The sequence below is a fragment of the Choloepus didactylus genome, chromosome 22 (assembly GCF_015220235.1).
Source record: "Choloepus didactylus isolate mChoDid1 chromosome 22, mChoDid1.pri, whole genome shotgun sequence".
NCBI lineage: Eukaryota > Metazoa > Chordata > Mammalia > Pilosa > Megalonychidae > Choloepus > Choloepus didactylus.
Window position 1 is genome coordinate 13,101,279 of NC_051328.1, and position 23,454 is coordinate 13,124,732.

Below are 23,454 nucleotides of genomic sequence, written 5' to 3' on the forward strand. Positions count from 1 at the left end.
TTACACCCCTGGGAGTTGGGTCCCACATAGTGGGGAGGGCAGCGAGTTCACCTGTCAAGGTGGCTCAGTTAGAGAGAGAGAGGGCCACATCTGAGCAACAAAGAGGTACTCAGGGGGAGACTCTTAGGCACAATTATATGCAAGCTTAGCCTCTCCTTTGCAGTAACGAGCTTCATAAGGGCAAGTCCCATGATAGAGGGCTCAGCACATCAAACCGCCAGTCCCAATGTTTGTGACAACATCAACACCAGTCCAGGTGAGGATGTCCAACACTTCCGCACCTTCCCCCAGATCCTCAGGGCTGGGGAGGAGGAGGCTGTAAATATATTTTTTATTATCTGCCCAAATTACTCTGGGATGTGTCACTATTTCACTCCAGCCTACACTAATCTAGCATATCTCACTTCCTATTCAAAGTTCCATGCAATTGTGGTATTTGAGCAAATCGACTGTAGAGTTGTACCATTTAGAAAATTTAGATCCTGTACCAAATAGATATCTCTTCCCTTGGTCTCATATGGAAGTTGAAGTTTTAAAACACAGTCAGTTTCAACCTTTACCCTTTGGCCTGGCTTGCCCTGGTCTTAACCAGACCTGCTTCATTCATATCACTAATTGAAGTCTGGGCTCTTTTTCAGCTTTTTTTTTTTTTTTTTTTTAAACAGTGGCTGTATGCACTAATACTGACATTCATATCTGCCGAGCTCTAGCTCTGAGTTTCAGGTGTCTCAGAGATACGCATTGTTCCAGAGACCAATCAGGTTATACGCTAAGGGATCAGCATCTCAAAGTTTAGAGATAGGCATTACAATTCAGGGATAGAGTTAACTGCTGTAAGAGCTTAAAATCTAGGGACTATTACAATAATTATGTCCACGTTAGGCTATGTTCCAAGATTCAATTCTGAGTTTACACATTGTAGGTAGTCCATACTGGTGAGGCATTAAAGTGTTTGCCTTTATTTCTGGTGTATTTCACTCAAATACTGTGTACAGGATCCATTCACCTCTTTGTGTGTCTCACAGCTTCACTCCTTCTTGTAGTTGCTCAATGTTCCACTGTATGCATACACCACAGTACACCATGTGGAGACTGATTCTTGATGACCCTATTTAAGCCCTGGGTGCAGTGAGGCTGACCTGGGGATGATCCAGGTGCCCGGGCCAATAAGTGCTCGTTTTAGCTTAAGCCAGTTGGAGTTGGGTTTCTGCTGCTTGCAACCAGTAGAGTGCAGAGTGCTGACGGCACCAAGGCTCCTTGACAAACATGATCATTGCGAATAAGCATCGTGAAGTTTGTCTTGTCCACACATTTGAGGGAGGATTGTCAGACAGGGTCTCCCAATGGAGAGATCCAGACACAGAATATTCTCCCCCATCATGAGGGACACAGCATCAAAAGTGGGAGACTGCTGCACCGCGGCTTCCCTCTGCTCGCCTTCCTTCCCCACTCACCGCCGCCTGCTCCTCGCCCTTTCCCAGGCACCCTCTGGGCCTTGGCAGGGATCCCCACACCTCCTCCCCATCCCCCCGGGCCACTCAGCTATCCCGTCTTTGTGAAGCCTGCCTGGACAAGACCCCAAACAGAATGACCCGTTCCCTCCTCTGTGCACTTGCTGCACCTTTAAATCCTTCTGTTTAATGCAGAGCTCGGTGTCGATATGCTCACTCATTCATTCTGTCAACAGTTGTTTATTGAGCATCTTCTGTGTGCAATAGGAACACAGCAGAGAACAACGCAGACAGAAATGCATTTTCACAGAGCTTACATCCCAGGGAGAGAAATAGACAATAAATCAATAAAAAAGTAAACTACTCTGACAGTAAGTGCTATAGAGAAAATCTCAAGCAGGGGAGAGGATAGGGAGAGATGGAATGGAGGGGTTCACTTTGAAATAATGTGACCAGGCAAAGTCTCCCTGAGCAAAGACCAGAAGGGGATTAGGAAATGTCTAAGGGAGAATGTTCTGGGAAAAGGGAACCTCAGGGACAAAGGCTCGGAGGCAGGGATCATGCATGGTGGGTTGATGGAATGGCAAGGAGCCGCAGCAGCTGGAGCAGATTGAATGGGGGAGAGTGGTACCAGGTGAGGCCAGAGCGGCTCCAAAGGGGCAGATTATGTAAGATCATGCAGGGCGTTGTTGGCTTCTACTCTGAGTGAGGTGGGAGCCAGGAGAGGATTCTGAGCAGAGGAGTGACATGATCTGACTTACAGTTTAACTAAACAAAGGAATAAATGATGCGTAGCAGCCTGCGTGTCATGTCCCAATTCCATCCGTGTCTTCTACCCTGCTAAACGATGAGCAACTTGAGGGCCGGGACTATGCTTTAAATTGTTTTGCATCCCCAGGATCCAACACTAATATACAAACATACAAAGAGATTCTACAAATCAATAAGAAGAAGTCCAGAAAACAGGCGAAAGAAAAATAAATTTGAGTGTCTAATAAACATGAAAAGAGGCTGACTCAATTTCACTCCTAGGTACCTAGAAATGAAAGCATGGCTCCACAAAAGACTCATATATGAAGGTTCAGAGTGGCTTTATTCAAAAGTAAAATACCAGCCCAGATATCCATCAGCAAGATAATTTGTTGATACAACAATTTGTGGTATATCCATAAGTGGACTACTACTCAACAATAAAATGTAGTGAACTGAGGCAATGATGTGCAATTATTTGGGTAAATCTCACAGATAAAATGTTGAATAGAAGAAGCCAGATACAAACAAGTCCCAGCTGTATGATCCCATCTATATGGTGTTCTGGAATAGGCAAAATTAATCTATGATGAAAAAAATAAGAGCGATGATTGCCTCTGGGGAACAGGGGCAGGGATTGACTAGGTAGGGACAGGAGGGAACTTTTTGGAGTGATGCTCGTGTTCCCTATCTGATAGGGTCTGGGTTACAGATGTGCATGCATTTGTCAAAATTAGTCAAATGATATACTTAAGATTTTTGCATTTCACCATATGTAAATTTTACTTCAGGGTAAAAAAAAAAGAACTATAAATAAATATTGAACTCTAGTTAATGATGCATATGCTGAAATGTTTAGAGGTGAAGTGTACTATCTGCAGCTTCTTTTGAAATGCATCAAAAAATAAGGATTGAAAGGACTTGATTATGCATTTTTCCCAAGAAGATATACAAATGGCCCATAAGCACATGAAAAGGTGCTAAACATCATTAGCTAGGAGGGAAATGCAAATCAAAACCACCATAAGAGATGAGTGAAATAAACCAGAAATGAAAAGATAAATATTATAATGCCTCACTAATATGGACTAGGTATAATGTGCAAACTCTGAGAACTGACTCTGAGAGCATAGGTTATCAGGGGAAGGCTTATTGTAAAGATTCCTAGATTTTAAGCTCTTACGGCAGTTACATCTATTCCTGAGCTGTAATGGTTATTTCTTAACTCTGAGATGCTGGGCTCTTTGTGTAAAACCTGGTTAGATCCTGGAACTTTGGGTATCTGGGTGACACCTAAGACTCAGAGCCAGAATCTGGCAGCTGCGAATGTCAGCATTACTCCATACAGCAAATGGAAAGAGTCTGAAAAAAGATATCGGACTTCAATTAGAGATATGAACGAGATAGACTTGGTTAGGACTAAGGTAAATCAGACTGAAGGGTAAAAGATGATACTGACAGCGTTTTTAAAGCTTCAGCTTCTGGGTGGGACCAAAGGAAGAGATGTTCATTAGGTGCAAGATCTATATTTTTTGTAACACATTATATAATTTGAATTGTATGGTGAGTTTATTCAAACAACACAATTACATGGAGCGTTGATCGGGGAGTGAGATCTGGTTGGTTTTTGCAGGTTAATGTGAAGCCCCAATACGTGCCAGAACAATTCTGGCAGAGAATGAAAATGTATTTGCAAAGCCCCCTTGAGGGACTATGGGAAAATGTGGAAATACTAAATTTTTCCATCTGGGGAATTAAAGATATTCTCACAAGCATTGAGGACTACCAAATTAGAAGGCCTAGCCCTCAATCTTGGGGCTTATGAAGTTTCTTACTACAAGGGAGAGGCTAAGCCTACTTAAAATGGTGCCTAAGAGTCACCCCCAGAGAACCTCTTTTGTTGCTCAGATGTGGCCTCTCTCTCTAAGCCAATTTGGCAGGTAAACTCACTGCCCTCCCCACTATGTGGGACGTTACTCCCAGGGGTGTTGAACTCCCCGGAAACGTGGAACATGACTCGCGGAGAAGAGCTTGGCCCTGGCATTGTGGGAGTGAGAAAACTTTCTTGGACCAAAAGGGGGAAGCGAAATGAAACAAAATAAAGTTTCAATGGCTGAGAGATCTCAAATAGAGCTGAGAGGTCATTCTGGATGTTATTCTTATGCATTATATAGATATCCCTTTTTAGTTTTTAGTGTATTGGAATAGCTAGAAGGAAAAACCTGAAACTGTTGAACTGCAACCCAGTAGCCTTGATTCTTGAAGACTATTGTATAACTATATAGCTTGCACGGTGTGACTGTGTGATTATGAAAACTTTCTGGCTTCCACTCCCTTTACACAGTGTATGGACAGATGAATAGAAAAATGAGGACAAAAAGTAAATGAATAATAGGTAGGGATGGGGGGAGGGGATGTTTTGGGTGTTCTTTTCCACTTTAACTTTTATTCTTATTCTTTTTTGTGTATGATAATGAAAATGTTCAAAAATTGAATGTGGTGATGAATGTACAACTACATAATGGTGCAATGAACAATTGTTTTTATGGTATGTGAATATGTCTCAATAAAATTGAATTAAAAAAAAAAACCACCATAAGATACCACATCACCCCCTTTAGGGTGACTATAATAAAAAATAAAAATTTTTTAAAAAGGGTGTTGTTATGGATGTAGAGAAATTAGAACCCTTATACATTGTTGGTGGGAATGTAAGATAGTTCAGCTGCTGCGAAAAACAGTTTGGCAGGTCCTCAAAAAGTTGAACTTGGAATTACCATGTGCCCTGGCAATTCCACTCCTAGTATATACCCCCAAAGAATTGAAAACAGGGACTCAAACAAATACAGGTGCACACATGTTCCTGGCAGCACAATTCACAATAGCCAAAAGGTGGAAACAGCCTAAATGTCCATCCACCGATGAATGGAGAAGCAAACTGTGGTCTGTCCACCCAATGGAATGTGACTCAGCCATAAGAAGGAATGAAGTCCTGATACATGCTACAAAGTGGATGAACCTTGAAAATATGATGCTAAGTGAGAGAAGCCAGACATGAAAGGTTACATAGTGTAGGAGTCCATTTATATGAAATATCCAGGACTAAATCCAGAGACAGAAAGCAGATGGGCGTTTGTCAGAGGCTGCGAGGGAAGGGGGAATGGGGAGTAACTGCTTCATGGGGAGGGGGTTTCCTTTTGGAGTGATGAAAATGTTTTGGAGCTAGACAGAAGCAGTGATTGCACACTATGGTGAATAAATTCAATGCCACTGAATTGTTCACTTTAAAATGGTTAATTTTATGTTATGTGAATGTTACCTCAATAAACATTTTTAAAATAAAATTTAAAAAAGGATTGACGGATAGATAGATATGTGCTAAAGCAAGGACAGTAAAATGTTAATGGCACAATCTATATGGTGAGTACATGGGTATTCATTGTAAATTCTGTCTATTTTTCTGAGTTTGAAAATTTTCAAAATAAAATGTTGGAGGAAAAATAGAGGCTCGATGATCAGGGACATGCAAATTACAAGGAGACTGTCTTCCATGCATTGGATTGCCAAAGATGTTGGAGGCTAGTAATGTCCAGTGTACATGAGGGCGTGGGGATTTTCACACACCGAAAATGGATGGGACCCTGGAGATGCCCCTCTCCAAAGCAGGGGGCTTCCTCCCAGCCCCCTTCCTGCCCAGCATCTCGCCCTCACCTACGATGTGTGCCATGTGTTATCCTGTTTTCCCCTCAGTGATATCAACATTTCTCCACTTTAAAAACTCTTTGCAAACATTGTACCTAAGAGAAAACAGGACAATAGGATTTGGGTTGCTTTAAAAAAAAATGATTACCAAGTTCATTGTGGAAAAATTGGAAAGTACAGAAAAGCACAAAGAAAAAAATAACGATCACCTGAAACAAACCCTACCACCCTGATATTTTGTCAGTCCTCTTTCCTGCTTTTTCTGAGCTCATGCAGGCACCCCCCCACCCCTGCCGCCACACACACACACACACACACACACACACACACACACACACACACGCGCTCGTAACCACACCTGGTGCTCTGAGGAGGGACCACGTTATCACTCCGGGGTTGGGTCCAGGTCAGGTCAGCCTAGTGGACAGGGCCAGGCCCCTGAGGCAGACATCAGAGGCGTACAGGGCTGATGCGCCTGGAGGGGGGCCTGACAGAGGTACCCACAGATCCTGATGTGGGGGGAGCCCTGCTCCCTGGCCTGGTCGCCCCAGCGTCCCCGTGCCACCCGGGGCAGTGTTCAGCTGGGCCGGTCTGGGAGCCCTCCTGTCAAAGTTCCGTGGCCCGGCCTGGCCTGGCCTGACCTGAGCTGCCCTGGCTGGGCCGGGTGGGGCGAGGCTGGGCCCTGAGTTCCCTGAGGACTGTGGGAAGAGCTGGGTGTCCGAGGCCAGCTGTCAGGGAATCGTGCTTCTGTAAGGCCTTTGGCGCAAGAAGGCTCCTGGGTCCGGCCCTCAGCCGGGAGGAAGCCCCGGCACGCCAGGCCTCATTGTGTTTCAGGATTTCCCGTTTCCTGACCGCCTAACCTATTTATGGGCCACAATGCTGCTTCCCCAGGGAGGCCCCTACTGTACTCGGGCCCAGCCCCCAGAGGCCTCTGGACCCGGCTCACACGTCATCGGCCCGACCTGGGCTTGGCCGTGGCAGGGGCAGTAAATGGCTGTCGTCTCACGGGCTGACACCCTTAGATGGATGGAGCCCGTGGAGTTCAGGACAGAGAATTCTGAGGCGCTCTCTGGGCTTAGTAAGAAAGAGTGCGATGGTCATCAGTCACGACTGCTGTGTGCCAGACTGAGTGGTGGCAGCGAGGGCCGTTGCCTCTCTGCCGCCTGCTCACAGCATCGCGACATCACCCTGCGCTCTGGCCCCAACGCCCTTTCTAGTCCCAGCTCCTCCAGCCGCGTGTCCACTCTCCACTTTGAACGTGCCGGCCTTTCCCTGCTCCAGGGCCTTTGCCCCTGCTGCTCCTTGGCCTGAAAAATAAAAATAAAAATTTTTTTATTCAACTGTCAAGGCCCCAATTCAAATGTCACCTTTTCTGGAAGACTTTCCTGTGGCCCCAAGAATGGGCCACGACACACCCCCCATCCAGCCCTGACGCCATTCTGCAGGAAAGGCCACCAGGCAAGTTTTGTGGGTGTCTAAGGTCAAGCAGAGCCCAAGGTGGGACTGCTTGTGCAAGTGGTTTACTGAGAGTCTCAAGAAACCTGTAAGAAAGTGAGGGAAGCAGAACAGGGCAGGAGAGGAAGCTGAGCAAGATGGTTTTTCAGGGGAAATCTTGTCTCAGCCTGAGCCCACGGGGAGCTCGGAAGGATGAATGGAGCCACAGAACCTGTTGCACCCGGAGGCCCTGGGCCTGGGTGTTTGTGCCACCACACCTGACAGTCTTTGCTTGGAACCTCCCAGGTGTCTTCAGGTAAGGTGGCTCCCACCAGCCAAGTGCAGTCTTCTGGAGAGGGGTCAGGTGTGAACTGGGAGTGGTCAACTGCAGAGGGAAGAGGACACTAGCCTGGGGATCCGGACAGGACAGGAACGGCATCTGCCCAGGGAGTGTCCAGTGTCCCCACCTAGAAGGAGCTCCCAGGGCAGGCACGGTGTCTGAGGCCCTGCGGAGCTCAGAACTGGGAACCACATGAGCACCCAGTCAGCATCCAATGGAAGAAGGGAGCCTGGAAGGGTAGCAGCTTCAGGGCCAGTAGTGGCCGACTCCACGGCCTGAGCTGAGGGGGTGGGGGCCACCTCCACCTCCCTACCTCCCCGTGTCTGTGCCCCTCGTCTCCCTCTTCCTGGGTGCTGTCCTCCCTCCCCTTCTCGTGGTGGCCGGCATGGCTGTGTGCCCAGCCGGCTCTAGGAGGGCCACAGGACTCTGTGCGGGAGACGTTATTTTCTCTCCTTGGCCCTGTCCACCTTCCAGTCGCCTCCCTGCCTTAGGCATCGTCCCTGCACGACTCACCTGTAGGCAAGCAGCTCCCCAAAGCCCTCCCTCTCCTGGAGACCTCCCTAGACTGCCCAGCCCAGGAGCCTCTCAGCTCCAATCCACCTGAGAGACGACTTCCAGATTTACATGATAGAAGATGGTTTATGCAGAAGTGTAAATATCAGAAACCTCAAAAATAGTCTTTCTAAAGGATTTTTTTAAAGCACTCAGTTTTATAACCAGATCCCCACGAAGTAGACAGATGTGCCCTGGTGGTGCGAGGTGGTGAGGCAGTGCCCAGCTCATGGCAGCTCCGTGGCTGCAGTGCCCTGGCTGTCCTCTGACAGCCTTATGGGCTTGGGTGGGGAACCACTGTTGAGAGGTTGTGTGCCATTGCGTGAATCTCAATACTGGACCTAAGCCCTTTTTATGCTCTGTGTTCATTTGAACTCACGGCTTCTAAAATTCAGATATATGGCTAATCATGGAAATGGGGACTAATGATAAGAAAGCTACTATTCATGAGCCCATTTAACCCCACATGTCCTGGAACAAGGCCTGGCACTTAGTATATATCAGTGGATGAATGGATGGACAGAGGGATGGATGAATGGATGGATGGATGGATGGATGGATGGACAGACGGATGGATGGATGGACAGATGGATGGATGGATGGATGGATGGATGGACAGATGGGTGAATGAATGGGTGGATGTGAATAAATGGATAAATGCCTGCTTTAAAAATGCGGAAACTAAGGTTCCAAGAGATAGTGCCACTTGCTCAAGGTCACAGTAAGCGGCAAAGCCAAGATTCCAATTCAGCTCTGTTAACTCCAGCCAAAATGAACAAATGCACTGAATTCAGGTTATTCCTTGCTCCTATTCACCCCACAACATCAGTTCCAAATTATGGGGCGCACCAGTCTGGAGGGAGGAGGAGAAAAGGATCAACAGGCCTCCGGCAAAAGGGAGCAGTGAAAGGGCCTCTAGGAAGAGGTGATGGGGGAGTGGGGGGCTCTTGTCTCTTTCTGCCCCAGGTGGTGGTAGCTGGGTGGTGGTCTCTAGTCTTACCAAGCAAGGGGCTGGTCCCGGGGGCCTGGGTCATCCAGCCCAACACTATGGTGTTCCCACGGGGAGAGCGGGGCGGGTGCAGACACGGGGCCCACTGAAAGGTCCATTTGACCAGCCTGTGGGAAGAGGGGTCCACGCTCGGGAATGGGGTGGGCGTGGAAGGGTGTCCAGCAGCTTCAGCACCCCTACCGAGCAGTGAAATGGTGGTGGGGTTTGGGGCCCGGCAGAGGAGAGAGAGGCGGGGAGGCAGGTCTGTGCTGATAGCCCCTCCAGGAAGCCCTTGTGCTGGGAGGAAGGGAGGGAGGAAACCAGCCCATTGCCCCAACCAAAGCCGGATCCCACTCCGCCCTGATGTGCTCTCAGCCCTGGGCTCCAGGACCCCTGGGCTCAGGCTCCCCAGCTGGAAGGCAAGGGGTGGGACCAGGTGGCTACAGGGATTCTTAGGGCTGGGATCGTCTCCACCAGCTCCAGGGAGTGGCCTCAGGTGTGACCTAGGGTGACAGCACAGGTGGTGGGGAGGCACCCTGGGTCCTTGTCAGTAACTCTGAAGTCAGACCTGGGTCCAAAGCTCAGGTCCACACTTAGCAGCTGGGGGTCCTTTCACATCTCTGAGTCTCTGGCTCCTCATGCGGAAAATGGGAACAAACACGGCCTCTGTCCCAGGGTTATGAATGTAATCAGAATCTGGGGGCTTGTGGGTGTGATCTTGCCGTCCCACCTTGGCTTTTCTGTCACCCTCACATCAACCCTATTAGGGAAGCAGGCCAAATGTCACCCCCCCTATTTCAGATGGCAAAGCTGGGCGAGCTCCAGGGGGTCAGCTCTGGCTTGCTCTTCTTTCCTCTTCAGATATCCTGCCTCTCCCCTACCCCCAAAGTTACAGGTGACAACAGCCCCTCCATATTCCCACCTGGGCTCCATCAGCTGCGGCTCACACACCTGCATGCATTTGCGCGCACACACACACACACACACACACACACACACATATCTGGCCCACCTGCAGGGCGCCCTGGGTTCAGGAATGTTAAAGGGTGGGAGTTGGGAGCAGAATATGGTTTTCCCATCTACTGGGCAACTTCTGCCAGAAAATGAAGGAGGAAGTGGAGACTGGCTGTGTCGTGGAAGGATCAGTTTTTCCCTGGAAACACTCAGCCGGACTCCTGCCTGCCCCCCACCCTCCCAGCTGCCTGCGCCTGGAACAAAGGCTGGGGGTGGAGCGGGGAAAGTCCCGAGGCCCACTGGGACACCCAGTGACTTCAGCAGCAGAGCAGCAGTTCCAAAGCCCCCACCCCAAACCCACCAGTGAACCCAGGCCACTAACACACTCTGCCTTATGGGGGAAACTGAGGCAGAGAGTAAGAAAACCACCTTCCTCCACATAGGGTCCTGTCAACCCAACCCAGGGAAGCCCGGTGCAGTCCGTGCCCTTCAAGGGGTCAACATGGCCAGTCCCCTGCCTTGGGAGCTGCTTCCCTCCGGGGCCTGCTCCACTGTTTAACTGAGAGTTTCCTGTTTATGTCCAACATGACCTTCTTGTGCTGTGTCTACATTTCTCTTCCATGATGCTGAGAAGAGACTAGCACCAACCTGGCCTCTGCCCCCACCTGGCCAGTGGGACCCCCAGGGGAGAGGGTGAGGGAAGGAGGGGACGGCAGCAGGAGGTCCAGGACTCCAAGACTGGGAGAAGCCCCCAGCCTCTCACTCTTCTCTCCTTCGCCCTCCCTCTCTCCCTCTCTGGTTCTCTCCCCACCTTGTGCTTTCTCGCCTCCTCAAGTGCACACTCTCCGTTGTTCTCCCTCTCTCTGGACCACTCTCTTCTCTCTTGTTCTAATTCTCCTCTTTCTAGCTCTGTCTCCTTCATGCACTCTCTCTCACTTTACTCTCCTTTGCTCTCTCCTTTGCTTTCTGGCTCTTTTCTCTTCCCCTTTCCCCCTCTTCCCCTCTTTCCTCCTCTCCCCGCCCCCCGCCTTTCCCTAAGACTCTCCAGCACCCCTGAGCCACACATCCGCTGTCCCTTGGGCATGCCCCCAGCTGCTGTCCCATCAGCTCCACAGACTGCCCCCGGCCCTGTTCCTCCCCCACCCTGCTCCCCACCCAGCACTCCCAGGCCTGTTGGTGGCACCCCAAGCCCCTCACTGCCCAAGTCAGAACCAAGGGTCCTGCTTATTGGCCCCCGTGGCACCAGTCTGTCAGTCCAAGGTCCACCCTAACCTTCAGCATCCCCCTGCCCCCCTGCCCCCCTGCCCAGGCTCCTGGCTCCATCTTCCCCACCCATGGCCTCCTTCTGAAGCAGGTGCCTATCGGGCCACACCCCTCCTCTGCCTAAGCTCTCTGGCGAGTGCTCACTGCTTTCCAGCGACCCCTGCTCTAACGTAGGACATAGTGGCCCTCCCACCTCGCAGAGCACCCTTCCCCCCTGCCCTCTGCGTCTCTGCTGCAGGCCCACCCCGCCTTGGGCCTTTGCACACGCTGAGCCCTCCGCCCCACCCCACCCCACCCCTGGGTCCTGCCTGCCTCCCCCGCAGGCGGGTCTCTGTCCAGCACAGAACCTTGAAGCTGCAGCCTGAGGGGCTTGACATGGGTTAGAGGTAAGAAATCCAGCTACAGACCATCCAGGAGGGATTCCTAACGCACCCGAGAGGAAGCCGGCCACCAGGAACCCCGGGACAGCAGGGCTGGGGAGGGCTCCGGGACTTTGCCGCAACCCCTTCACTGCACAGCTGGTGGCTCCTGGGCAGGCACCCCCAGGCCCGGCGGTGCGGGGCCCTTGGCTGTGGGGCCCCTGCTGGCTGCTCGGGGCCACCCCAACTCGCGGCCCGCGGCCCCGCAGACTGTCAATCACGGCCATTGTCTGGCCTGGCTCCAGGCTTGTCCGGATTTTGAAAGGACGAGAATCTCCCTGCACCCCCTGCCCTCAACCACCGAGGGAGCTGGCGCAGCAGAAGAGAAAAGGGGTCTTTATGATGCCCACCGGTGGGAGGGCTCGTTCCTGCCCGGTCCCCCCAAGACGCCCTCTGGTGAAAGGGCTCTTTGTGATGCCCCGGAGACTGGCCAGGGCAGACACAGAGCCCTCCCCGCCTGGGAGGCGGTGGCAGGAGGCTCAGGGGCTCTGCGCCGGGGCCGGGGGTCACGGGTCACGGTGGGGGAGGCCGCTCTGGGGGAAGGCATCTGGCGGAAGGAAACGACAAAGGAATAAACTCAAACTGCAGCACGAGGGAGTGCAGTTAGATTCGCAGGGCCTTTGTCCCTCACGGCTGCCCAGAGCTAGTTCCCTGTGGAATTGGTCACGGAGGATGGGAGAGCCCACCCCCTGCTTCTCTGGCCTCATCCTCACCTCCTCTGCTCTCAGTGCTCCTTGAACATGCATGGCACACACCCACCCCAGGGACTTTGCAGATGCTGCTCCTTCCACCCAGAATGCTCTTTCCTGCGAGGTCTGCGTGGCTCCCTCTTCCTGTCTTCACCCATCACCTCCTCAGAGGGCCACCCTGGCTCCTCCCTCCCCACTCCCACTGCGCTCCTTTCCCCTTCTCCCATCACCCTATCAACCTCTTAGCATACCATGTCATCGAAGACATCTTTATTTTTTTGTCATTCTGCCCCAGCAAGAATGTCAGTTCAATAGGAGAACTTACAGTCATTTATTTCATTTATTTTCTGTCCCGAGGATTTAGAACAGTGCCTGACGTGCTGTAGGTACACAGTAAATATTTGCTGGAATGAGCGAAGAGATGGTTTCATTTATCTTCTCTCCCACCCCCAGGGAGGCACAGTAGTTCCATTTACAGACGAAAGTTTCGGGGGAACTGAGGTTCCATTCCCAAAGTTACACACTGAGAAAGAGGTGGAACTGGGATTCAGACCCAGGGCTGTCTTTAGCCCAAAGCCTTTAACCAAGTGCTCCCCACCCCGTTTGAGACAGGCATCCACACATACCATGGCCCTGCATGCCTGGCCCCAGGGAAGGCTCAGCCTTTCCGGAATGTTCCTCGGGAGGCCCACAGAGACAGCTCTGAAGTTTGAGCCTGGCCAGATCCCTCCCTTGCAGGCTGGACCAGGACCCCATGCCAGGCCCTCAGGGGGAGCCCAGCTAGCACCCTCCCTCCCGATGGGAGCGGAAGCAGCAGGTCTGACCCTGCCAGCCGTGCAGCACTGGGCAGGCTCCTACCCTCTGAAACCTCAGCCCCATCTGTAAAGCAGGACGGTAATACCTGTCCAGCAGGTGCAACTGTGAGAAATGCAGGTGAGAGTGTGCAGATATAAACGAGACTCCAACTCTTCTGCAAAGACCTGAAGATGGCAAGAAGTGAGAGGTAGGGAGGATGCCAGAGAAGGGCTGAGTGCCCCCGTCCCACCCCACCCAAGCTGTGAGTCAGCCTCCCTTGAAAAGCCAGGCAGCTCAGGGCCAGTCGGGGGCAGAGGGCCGGAGGCCCAGGTCTTCCTCTGTGGGTGGGGCGGGTCGCCCCAGGGAGGAGCAAAGCTCCTGGGCCGGGAGCCACGTGGAATCTCTCTCTCCCAAAGGAGAGCTCGAATGAGCAGGCCTGTGCCATTCCCTGGAAAAGGGTTTTTCTTACAAAGACCAAAGTGCCATCTCCTTTGTTGCTGCTGCCCTCTCCCCTGTTTCCCCTCAGCTGCCTCTGACCTGCAGCCCCATCCCCCAGCCGCCCCAGTGCCCCCAGTGCCCCTCTGGCCAAGAACAGAAGAGCTGCCAGGCCCTTAGAGAAGAGCAGACCCAGCCCCTTAGCTGTGCAGGTGGGAAACTCGTCCCAGATGGACCACCCTGGACCCTGCAGCCACCAGTGGTGGTCAGAGGGCACACCCAGCTCTGCCAGCTCCAGGGCTGGCACTTGGCTCTGCTCTGAAGACACATTGCTTGAGTGCAGCCGTCCCTCATCACACTGGGTGGGACCCTCGCCAGACTCCTCCTGGCCGCAGCATGCTCCGACACCAGAGTAGGAATGCCACCCAGTTCTGGCCTCTAGTCCCAGCTGCCACCACTCCCCTCACCCCGTGCTCCAGCCACACTCCCCCTTACTGGTCAGCTCTCTGCTGTCTCCAGGCCTTTGCCTGCACTGTTCCTTCTGCCTGGAAAGTCTTTTCCCCTCCCCTTCCCAGGCCACCTCCCACCCACCTGCCCATCTTAGCGCAGACAGTAGATATGGCTTCCTCCAAGAAGGGCTCCCTCCCCTCCAGCCCCCACAAAGGTGGGATTAGGGGGCCCTCTCTTGACTCCCACCCACCATCGAAGCTACTCTCGGGATGCTGGCTGCAGACCTAGAACCCAGCGCCATGGCTGGTACACAGCAGGGGCTTGCTTCTGCTCAGTAAGGTGGCCTGTGGATGGGACAACCACCTGTTGACTAAGCTTTCCAGGATGGAAGGTCTCTAGGCTGGGGAGCTGCCCCGGGGAGCACTCCCCCCGCTCCCTCTCTCACTTCCCCCCTCTGGCCACTCAAGGCAGCTGGGAGGATGGAAGTGTGCCTGGGAGCAGGCAGAAGAGGCTGCCCCTTCCCCCACGGTTGCCATCTCTGTGCTCTGTGGGGCCATTTCTCACTTCTGCTTCCTGAGACCCTGTTGCTAAGTGTCCCCTTCTAATTCTGGAGGGAGGAATCTAAGAGCTGCGTCCTGGATCACTGGCCAGCTCAGGAATTCTTCACCCCATCATCTGTGACTGGGGCCCCAGGGAAGTCCACATCCCAGGGGACCATCGATTCGCTCAAAAAATTGTATTCGTTCATTCAAAATTCCCTGTGAGCACCCACTCTGTGCCAGGCGCTGTCCTCGGTGCTGGGCGATGGCACAGAAGGCCCCTGCCCACTCGGGGTGGGCAGTGGGCCCCTCTCCCTCCTTCCCGGAGCGCTGGGAGCCTCGACTGCCTCCCTGATGAAGTCGTCTTCATTTCTCCTCTCCTCACCGCCGGGAAATCCCTCCTGGCACCTGCCGTGCAGGCGGAGACACAGTCAGAGCGGGATGAAACAACAGCAACCATCACCATGACAACGCTGCCCAGATGCCGGGCCCTGCCCCAAGTATGCTACATTCCTTCTCTGGGTCCACCAAACTCCTCTGAGGGGCGAGTCAGCCGCTCTTACAATCCCCATCAACAGCGGAGGAAACCAAGGCCATGAAGTAACTTAAGGACCCAAGAAGCAGGTCCTAGCGGGAAGGGCCCAAAACTGGGCCACCAGGCTTTCCAGGCCCAGGGCAGCCACACCCACTGGTGCTGTTGCCTCAGGATGACTGCCTCAGGCAGGGCAAACGTGGCTGGATTCACAGCCGGGAAAGCTGAGGCCCAGAGGGGCAGGGTCTCCAGAAACTTCCTGGAAGAGGCAGGGGGCTGTGAGCATGGGCTGCCCCCAGCCCAGCCTCTACAGGCCACTCAGGTAGTGAAAGGCCCGCACCCCCACTCCCACCAGCCCCAGGTGACAGGGTCCTCCTTTTCTTCTCCACTGTTGCTGTGTCCACCTCACCCAGTGCCCCCAGCAAAGACTCCACTTAGGACACAGATTTCATTTTCTGCCTCCCCACCCTCAGACCTGTTTCCTTCCTGGCCCCTCTCCTCTAAAGACCCCACTTCGGTAAAGTCTGCACCCTGCTCCCCAACACCCCTGCAAGTGTGGGTTTGGTGGGCCGGCCTGCCCACCTCCTCACCAGGCCTGGACACGGTCATCACGCTTCCTGGTTGGAAGCCAGTGACCCAACTCAAAATAACTATTTCCCTTCCCTCCAACACAACTGTCTCCCTGGGAGGACAACAGCTGAAAGGGATTAGGGGTGGGGAATGGAACCAGAGAACCCCCACCCACGGCCTCACACCCAGCCCCAAACCCACAGAGCTGGAAGCAGAGGCCATGAGCATGGGGTGGGGGTGAGGGAGCCGGCACCCCATCCCCCAACGTCCAGGCTGCCTTCTCCCCAGGACAGGGCAGTCCTCCCCAGTTGCTGGAGGGGCCGGAAGAGGGAATCTGAAGGGCAGCAGCCTCCCCCACCCCAGCACCCCAGCCTGGCCCAGTTTGACCAGAACTGGGCCTACATCCAAGGCCAGGATGCAGCTTGGACGTTGGACATAAGGGAACTGCCTGCTCATGCTCTATTAGGAAGCTTCCAGGTCTTGGCCTCAAGGGCTCCCCAGGCCTCGTTTTCAGGGCACCCAGCAAGGAAATGAGCACTTACTTAACACAGAGTCTCATCTGGGAGGTAGCACTTGACCTTCCACCTGATCCTTTAGCTTATAAGAAAATCTTACCTTATATGTATTTTTGGTAAGCCATCTCATAAACTTCTTGGAACTGAGACGAGATGAGTTGATGAATGAGGGATTGCTACCTGCTTCCTCCTGAGTTTGCATTCGTTTGTCCTCTCCCCCTTGCCTGAGGGTACTTGGGTGTCTAAGGAGGAAGAGGAGGGCAGCACAGGGAAGGCGGGTACTAAAAAGGAAGGGCTGAGTGTACCCATGTGACTTACATTTTGGTCATCTGTTGCTAACCAGGGAATGATCTCCAAACTTTGTGGCTTAAAAGCTGTTTGCTCCTGACCCTTCCGTCCTGCTGAGCTCTCTGGTTGGCTCCTTTGCTGATCTTGCTGGTGGTCACCTGGGAAGCTGCGGTCAGCTGGTGGCCGGGGCCCCCCTCTCCTCTCAAGGTTACATGGGGGCCGAGGTGTCCTGTCACCCACAGAGCAGCCTGTTCCTGGGGTGGCTTCTGATGAACCAGCAGCCTTGGCACCACCAGTGAGCTTGTTAGAAATGCGAATCTAAGGCCTCAGGGGAGACCTGCAAATCAGAATTTGCATTTTAACCAAATCCCCAGGTGATCTGTCGGCACACCAACATTTGAGAAGCCCTGCTCAAATCAGCTTATTAAGGACACAATTATACTACACTGAACTTTGTTGTGGTTGTTGGTGGATATAAAAGTATTTTGTTCAATGAAAGAATTTAAAACAGCATTGACCGATAGAAATTTCTGAGGCAATTTCCTACATCTGCACTGTCTAATATGGCAGCTTTGGAGCACTAGAAATATGGCGATAGGAGAATGGAATCTGAAATTTTAATTTAAGCTACTTAATACCAAGTAGTAGTAGTGACTAATACAATACTAAGGTATTGAACAGTGCAAATGTAAAATCTACTTCCTTTTTTTAAGGATCCACAAATCTAGAAAATTGCAACCAGCCTGGCCCCCTTCTCTACTTCAGGAGGATTTGCACAGTCCCTGAACACCTCGGTAAAGCTTCACAGATGAGGCAAGAATTCTGGGTGCCCCTGAGGCCCACAGGGCCCCAATGGGAGGAGAGGACAACAGCCACAAAGGGTCCCCTACAGCAGGTGAGTTCAGCCTCCTGGGGAGAGGGTGGCACCCTAGAGAACCCTCAGGCCTTAACAGCATCCCTGGGTGAGTGGGGTGCAGTGGGACTAATATGATGCCCACACACCACAGGGAAAGGCCAGTGGCCCCATCTGGGGCTCAGCTGTCTCAGGAAGCCCCAGTTTCTTTGGTTCCCTTATTTGGGGTGCTGGGATGTGCTGGGGGTTGGGGATGTGAGAAACGAGCACTATTCCTAAAAAGGAATAAACACTCACCCGATTGTGGAGAAGAAACGAATTTATTTACAGTCTTGCAAGAACGGGCGCCCAACCAAAATGTGGGGGTTGGCACACAGAACAATAGACCCAGCAGTATTTATTCCCTACACCTAACCGCAAGTCCCTCCCCTGTTTCTCCATTGGCTGGATACTTCAGAGGTTACATTCTATTCGACAAGCCTAACTAGCCCGCCCAAATTGGAAACATGCAGCGCACCCAAATTGGAAACATTTGAAAAAAGTCTCCTGTGCAAACTTGGAAGGTTTGAAACAAGTCTCCACCCCTCTTTCCTTTGTTCTGGAGCTGCAGAGCCAGTCTGAGCTAGTTTGGTAACAACTTATGAAGCTGTTTAAGGAAACTCTACCCCGAGTCTCCACCTTGCAAGGACAGTAGATAGTGGGCAGATAAGCAGGGGGACTGACTGTGGATAGTGGGCGGATAAGCAGGGGGACTGACTGTGGATTACAGTTTGTCTTTTTAAACTTCTGCCAATTCCTTAACTGACCCTACCCTGTGTGAAAGCTAAACTTAATCTAATTCTCATGGGGAGAAACTCTGGGTGTACAGCACCTTTCCTCCCCTGGCCCTCGGTGAGCATGCTGACCAAAGCAATCACGACCAACTGGGAATGAATCTCCAGGCCCTTGGAATTAGTACAAGGGATAGCAGAAGTACCTTTGCACTGGTGAAATAAATCAAGTCCAATACATGTGACTGGCCAGAAACATTGGATAGGTACCCCTGCTCTTTTTAAACGGGGCATAAGAATTTGGCAAGCCCAGTCATGTACCACCTTCGGACATCTTAGCCTAGAATGTGACTAGGAGGGCCTGCAGCTCATCCCACCCGCTCACCCACACACTCAGCAGGGGATTCTCAGCTGCTGCGGCTTTCTCAGTCTGATCCTACTATCCACACCTGCTCGCATTTGCCCTGGAAATGCATCAAAAGAGAAAGAACAGGTACTTCACTGAGCTTTAGGAGTAGATGGCAAGAATCTTTCTGGCCCACTCACTAGGAATGTTTTTACTTGTGGTCTGAGGCTTGCCTTCATTGCAGCACAATGCCTGGTAGCCATCATGGAGGGGAAGAGAACCACAACCTCTGAGAGTTGCAGGCTCCCAATAGTCACCAAGAATCTGATATATTGGCGTAGGTCATTCCCAATACCAAAAAAAGAGGTCCCAGGCTCGGAAGGACACTTTAGGCCTCAAGGGAACACCAGGGCAGTTTTGGAAAGTGACTTGGAACCCAAAGGCTAATGTGTGTTTGCACTGACCTTACTGTATCCCCCCCAGATGCCAGAAAGATTCACAATTTAAGATCTCATGGAAGAAAGAGTTGGCAGAAGCTCAAGTGATGAGAGAACCCATGGAGGCTAACACTTATTACACTCATGCAATAAAATGGAAGAGGTGACATTTTACACCCCCTTAATAAGGGGTTCTGTCCAATGTGTTTCCATATCCCACCCCTTGCATACTATTTTGCTTTGATTCAAATGCCATGGAAACCAACAGGCACAATTTTTCCAAGGCTCATGCTCCATCCAGATGTTCAGTGCCTTGCGGATTTAGTTTGGAGTGCTTCTCTCACAGCCCGGATGCACTCATGGTTTGCATTTTAAGACTCCATATCTTCAGGTTATGGAAAAGGTAGAGAGAGAGATTAGAATCCTGAATAAAGGGAACTTCGGAGTTTTTTTTTTGGACAGGGAGGAGATGCAGGGGGAGACTCAGGGCGGTAGCTATCTGCAGATGTGCTTGAGGCCCAGGTTGCTTCCCGCGTCTGGCCTCTCTACACAGTGGAATCACACCTACTTGCTTGCTCCAATTTGGAGCAGCTTCTCAAATGACAGAATCACCAAAAAACACCAGTGAAAGGTGTTAAAATGCAGATTCTGGTGCCCCTAAGAACTCCTGAGAGAGAGTTTCTGGAGATGAGGAAAAGTAATCTGCATTTTCACAAGTTGGGCCCCAGGAATTGGCATTTTCATAGGCCAAGGCCAAGAAATCGGTGATTTTTTTAGATTGGGAAATGTTATCAGAAGAATATATTAAATGCATGTATAATTTAAATAACAATAATGGAACAAACATGTATAAACACTGCTCAGGTTATAAACCAGAATGCTGATACTTGAAGCCCCCTGAAGTGCCCCTACCATCACTCCTGCATCCCACTCCCCACCACCACCTGCAGGGAAAGCGCTCCCCTAAGTTTTGAGATAGTCATTTACAAAGATATCCTAGGGCATTTATATATTGTTTTGCCTGCTTTAAAATTTTACATAGATGTAATAGATATATTGTGCCTTGCTGTCTTCCCTCTACAATTTTGAGGTTCCTCCATGTTATCACACTTAACTGCAATTTGTTCTTTTTCATTGCTGTATAGTATTGAGCAATGCTGAATTGTTGCACGATGCTAACACGATTTATCTAATTTATTTTTCGCAAACATCTCTTCCAGCCTAGCTCTGAGGTAAGTCTTATGTCTTTTATCATCAGGTTCATTTTGTTGAGGAGGAAACAGAAGGTCAAAAAAGTTGAATGATTTAAGAGTTCAGCACTGGGATTAAACAGCATGAGTTTGAAACCTATTTCCACCACTGTGGAATGAGGGGGCATGCCGCTGTGTGACCTTGGGCACATTAATCTCTCTGCCTTGGTTTCCTCATCTGTAAAATGGGGATAATTGTTCCTATTTCAGTGTTGTGAAAATTCGTAAGGTAAATGCACATGAAGTGCTGAAAACATCAAGTGCTTAAAACATTGCCTGGCCCACTGAAAGCTTTCAGTAAGTATTAGCTGCTGTTATTAAACACAAATGTGTAAAATTAAAATCCTACATTCTCTTCCCCCTACGGCACATCTCCATCCTTCTTCTAGAATATCCACTTATGGTGGCTGCCTGTACATATCCATATCTCTACCCAGCGACACTTAAAAAAATGGCTGGAGACCTGGTTCCACAAGAAAATCTGAAAATGGGAATTAAAATTCAGCAGTGTCTTTCCAGGGGAAAAGTGCAGGTGTCTTGCCATTGTGGTTCCCACAGTCTACTGTAGATGCTTTATGAGCAGGTATTTTGTGTACTCGACAGTATGGTGAGCAGCAGGAGCCTGACCTAGCGGGAAGCCTGGGCTTCATCACCAGTCCTGCCACATGTGAGCTCTGCAACTTTGTGTGCCCTTCAGCTCCTGTGCTCGCCTATGGATGGGGGGAGCCCCACTCCTGGAATGGGTATGGAAACATGCCACTGCCTGGAAGCCACGGCACCACTGTCCAGCTCTGTGCTGTCTCCCTTAGAAATCATTCATGGTCCCAGATCTTCCCTCTACTCTGGACCGTCCCCAGCCCTGTCCAGGCTTCTGGGAGACAAAATGACAGAGGATCGGGAAACCAAATAGGCTGTCCATACTAGAAGGCTGGGGACAGGGATCTAAGGAATACCTTTTGAATCAATATGTGCCGTTCAAATACTTTCATTTCAGGAATGGGAACTGGGACTTATACCTTTATAATCTTTGCACAGTTTGAATTTACTGTGAGCATATGTTACTTTTATGATCCATTAGTTAAACCAAACATCTGTCCCACAGCTTTTCACCCTGGGCTCAGGCCCTGGAGTTAAGTGAGAATGTGACCACGTAGCGATAACCAGGCAGGCTCCTTCAGCTCTTCTGACCTGCCGAGCCTGACCCCGCCCAGCCATCCAGCTGGACATTTCTGACCTCTCAGTGGCCTCTACAAAATGGGCAGTGGAAATACAGGATAGGGACACCATGTGACTCCCACCAGGTGACCTGGGTCCTTGTTCCACCTGTTACTCTCAGAGGTAGTCTGTCTCTCTGGGCTTCAGTGTCCTCATCAGGAAAATGGGGGCAGAAGGAGTTAGTGGTGGAAGCAGACAAGATGAGCTCCAAGGCTCTTCAATGAATTCCTGACACTTGAGGCTCTGAGCTAAAGCCACTGCGGCACTAGGGAAATCAGTTTGGAGTTGTTCTCTGGCATACTGGCAGCTCTGAGAAATGCCATGGGAGGGATGGGGCTGGTGCTGACTAGGGGAAGCAGTTAATGTGCCGATGGCACATAAAGACCATAATGGATCTGCTCTCCCCCAAGATGAGCCATTGGGAAGGGGCACGTGCCTATCCCTCAAGTTCATGCCAAGTAACTAACTCATTTTGAAACTAATTCCTTCTAAAATACACTCTGACTTCCAAGGAGCCAGAAAATGTTACTCTGTCTCCTCCATAACCCAAAGTCACCCTGGCTCAAACTCCACCAGGGAAGCCTCTAGCACCAGCAGCCTGTCCTTTCCTTCCTCCTTCCCACGGCCTCAACAACCAGTAGTCATCATCTTCCTGGTAAGCTAGAAAGCTGAGGGCAAACGGCTGGGTAGTCCTTGGTGCCACAATTCACACTGGCCTGGGTCCAGCTTAGATAATACATCCCATCACCCTCAACACCCCCCCACTTCCTCTCAGATGGATATGTAAAGCATCTGGGAAGCCAACAGCTGCCGCCTTCCACCCCTAAGAGAGCGGTGAGGTAATCCCCATACATAGTCTGACAAGCGCCTTGGGGTGAAAGGGGCTCTGTGTGGAGGAGAGTGCATTACTGTATTTCTCTGCATTTCCAGGAGCCCTTCATTGATGTCCTGGCACTGAAATTAGATGAAAAGTTAACCCGGTTTTTCTCGCCTCCACAAAAGAACCTTTCATCCCACAATAGACTCCAGATTGGAGGGAATATTTCACTCTATAGTGGCCAGAGACAAGAAGTGCTGTTGAAGTTACTGACCACCCCCATCCCCAACTATTTCTGAGGATCCCCACTGTAACCCGGAGAGTTAGGGAGACAGGCATACAGAGTCTAACAATGGGAACGATGATGTAAAGGACAAGTGGGACAACATTCAACTTTGACTGGGGTTGGCCCTGGAAGAGAAAGCTGATGGGAAGTGGACAAAAGCAGCTGTGATGCTAGAACTGGTGACTCTCAAAGGAGAGGGGCAGCCTCCGTGGGAAAGATGATCTACTCTGGCTGTTAGCACTAAAAGAAAGGGGCAACTTGCCCTGATGGAACCCCCCAAGTATCAGGCACTTGACACCGCTGAGAAACAATAACTCAGTGATGCAGTGGAGCACCTCTCCCTCCACCTTTACACCTTGCTGTAGCCCACGCCCTCCTTAGAGATTTGGTCCAAGCTTACCCAGCGCACACTCTGGGAGGATAAGGATGTGGGAAAAGTCTTTGTCCATGTTACTGAACTCCTCAGGAGGCATAACAGAAATGGTAGATCTCAGCACTACCATCTTCACTTCTTATCAACATTAAAATGGCTGGTTCCCTTAACTCCAGGCTCATCCCTGTGGAATAAAACCAAATCCAGAGGGAGTGCCTAGCGGTGGCCTTTTGTACTTCATCGACTTTGACATTTTTACTACATGATTATAAACTTTCTAAAAATTGTATTTTTATTTAAAAAGTATACAGTGATACAAACTATTCTCCCAAGATGTACTCAATGTACCAGTTCTTGTGTTTCCTCCAAGATCATCAAGGTATATTTACACATTCTGTTCTCTACTCCCAAATCGGCTCCCCCACCCCAGAAATGTTATAG

At 51.0% G+C, this 23,454-nt stretch overlaps 1 long non-coding RNA gene across 1 annotated transcript; it reads right to left on the reverse strand.

Moving 5' to 3' along the window:
* Window positions 1–12,899: 12,899 nt before the first annotated feature.
* On the reverse strand, window positions 12,900–16,608 carry LOC119518766. Its single transcript, XR_005213836.1, has 4 exons — window positions 16,479–16,608; window positions 14,995–15,169; window positions 13,444–13,522; window positions 12,900–13,065 (listed from the first exon to the last, which is right to left on the reverse strand). It is a non-coding gene; the product is annotated as an uncharacterized LOC119518766 (long non-coding RNA).
* Window positions 16,609–23,454: the final 6,846 nt, after the last annotated feature.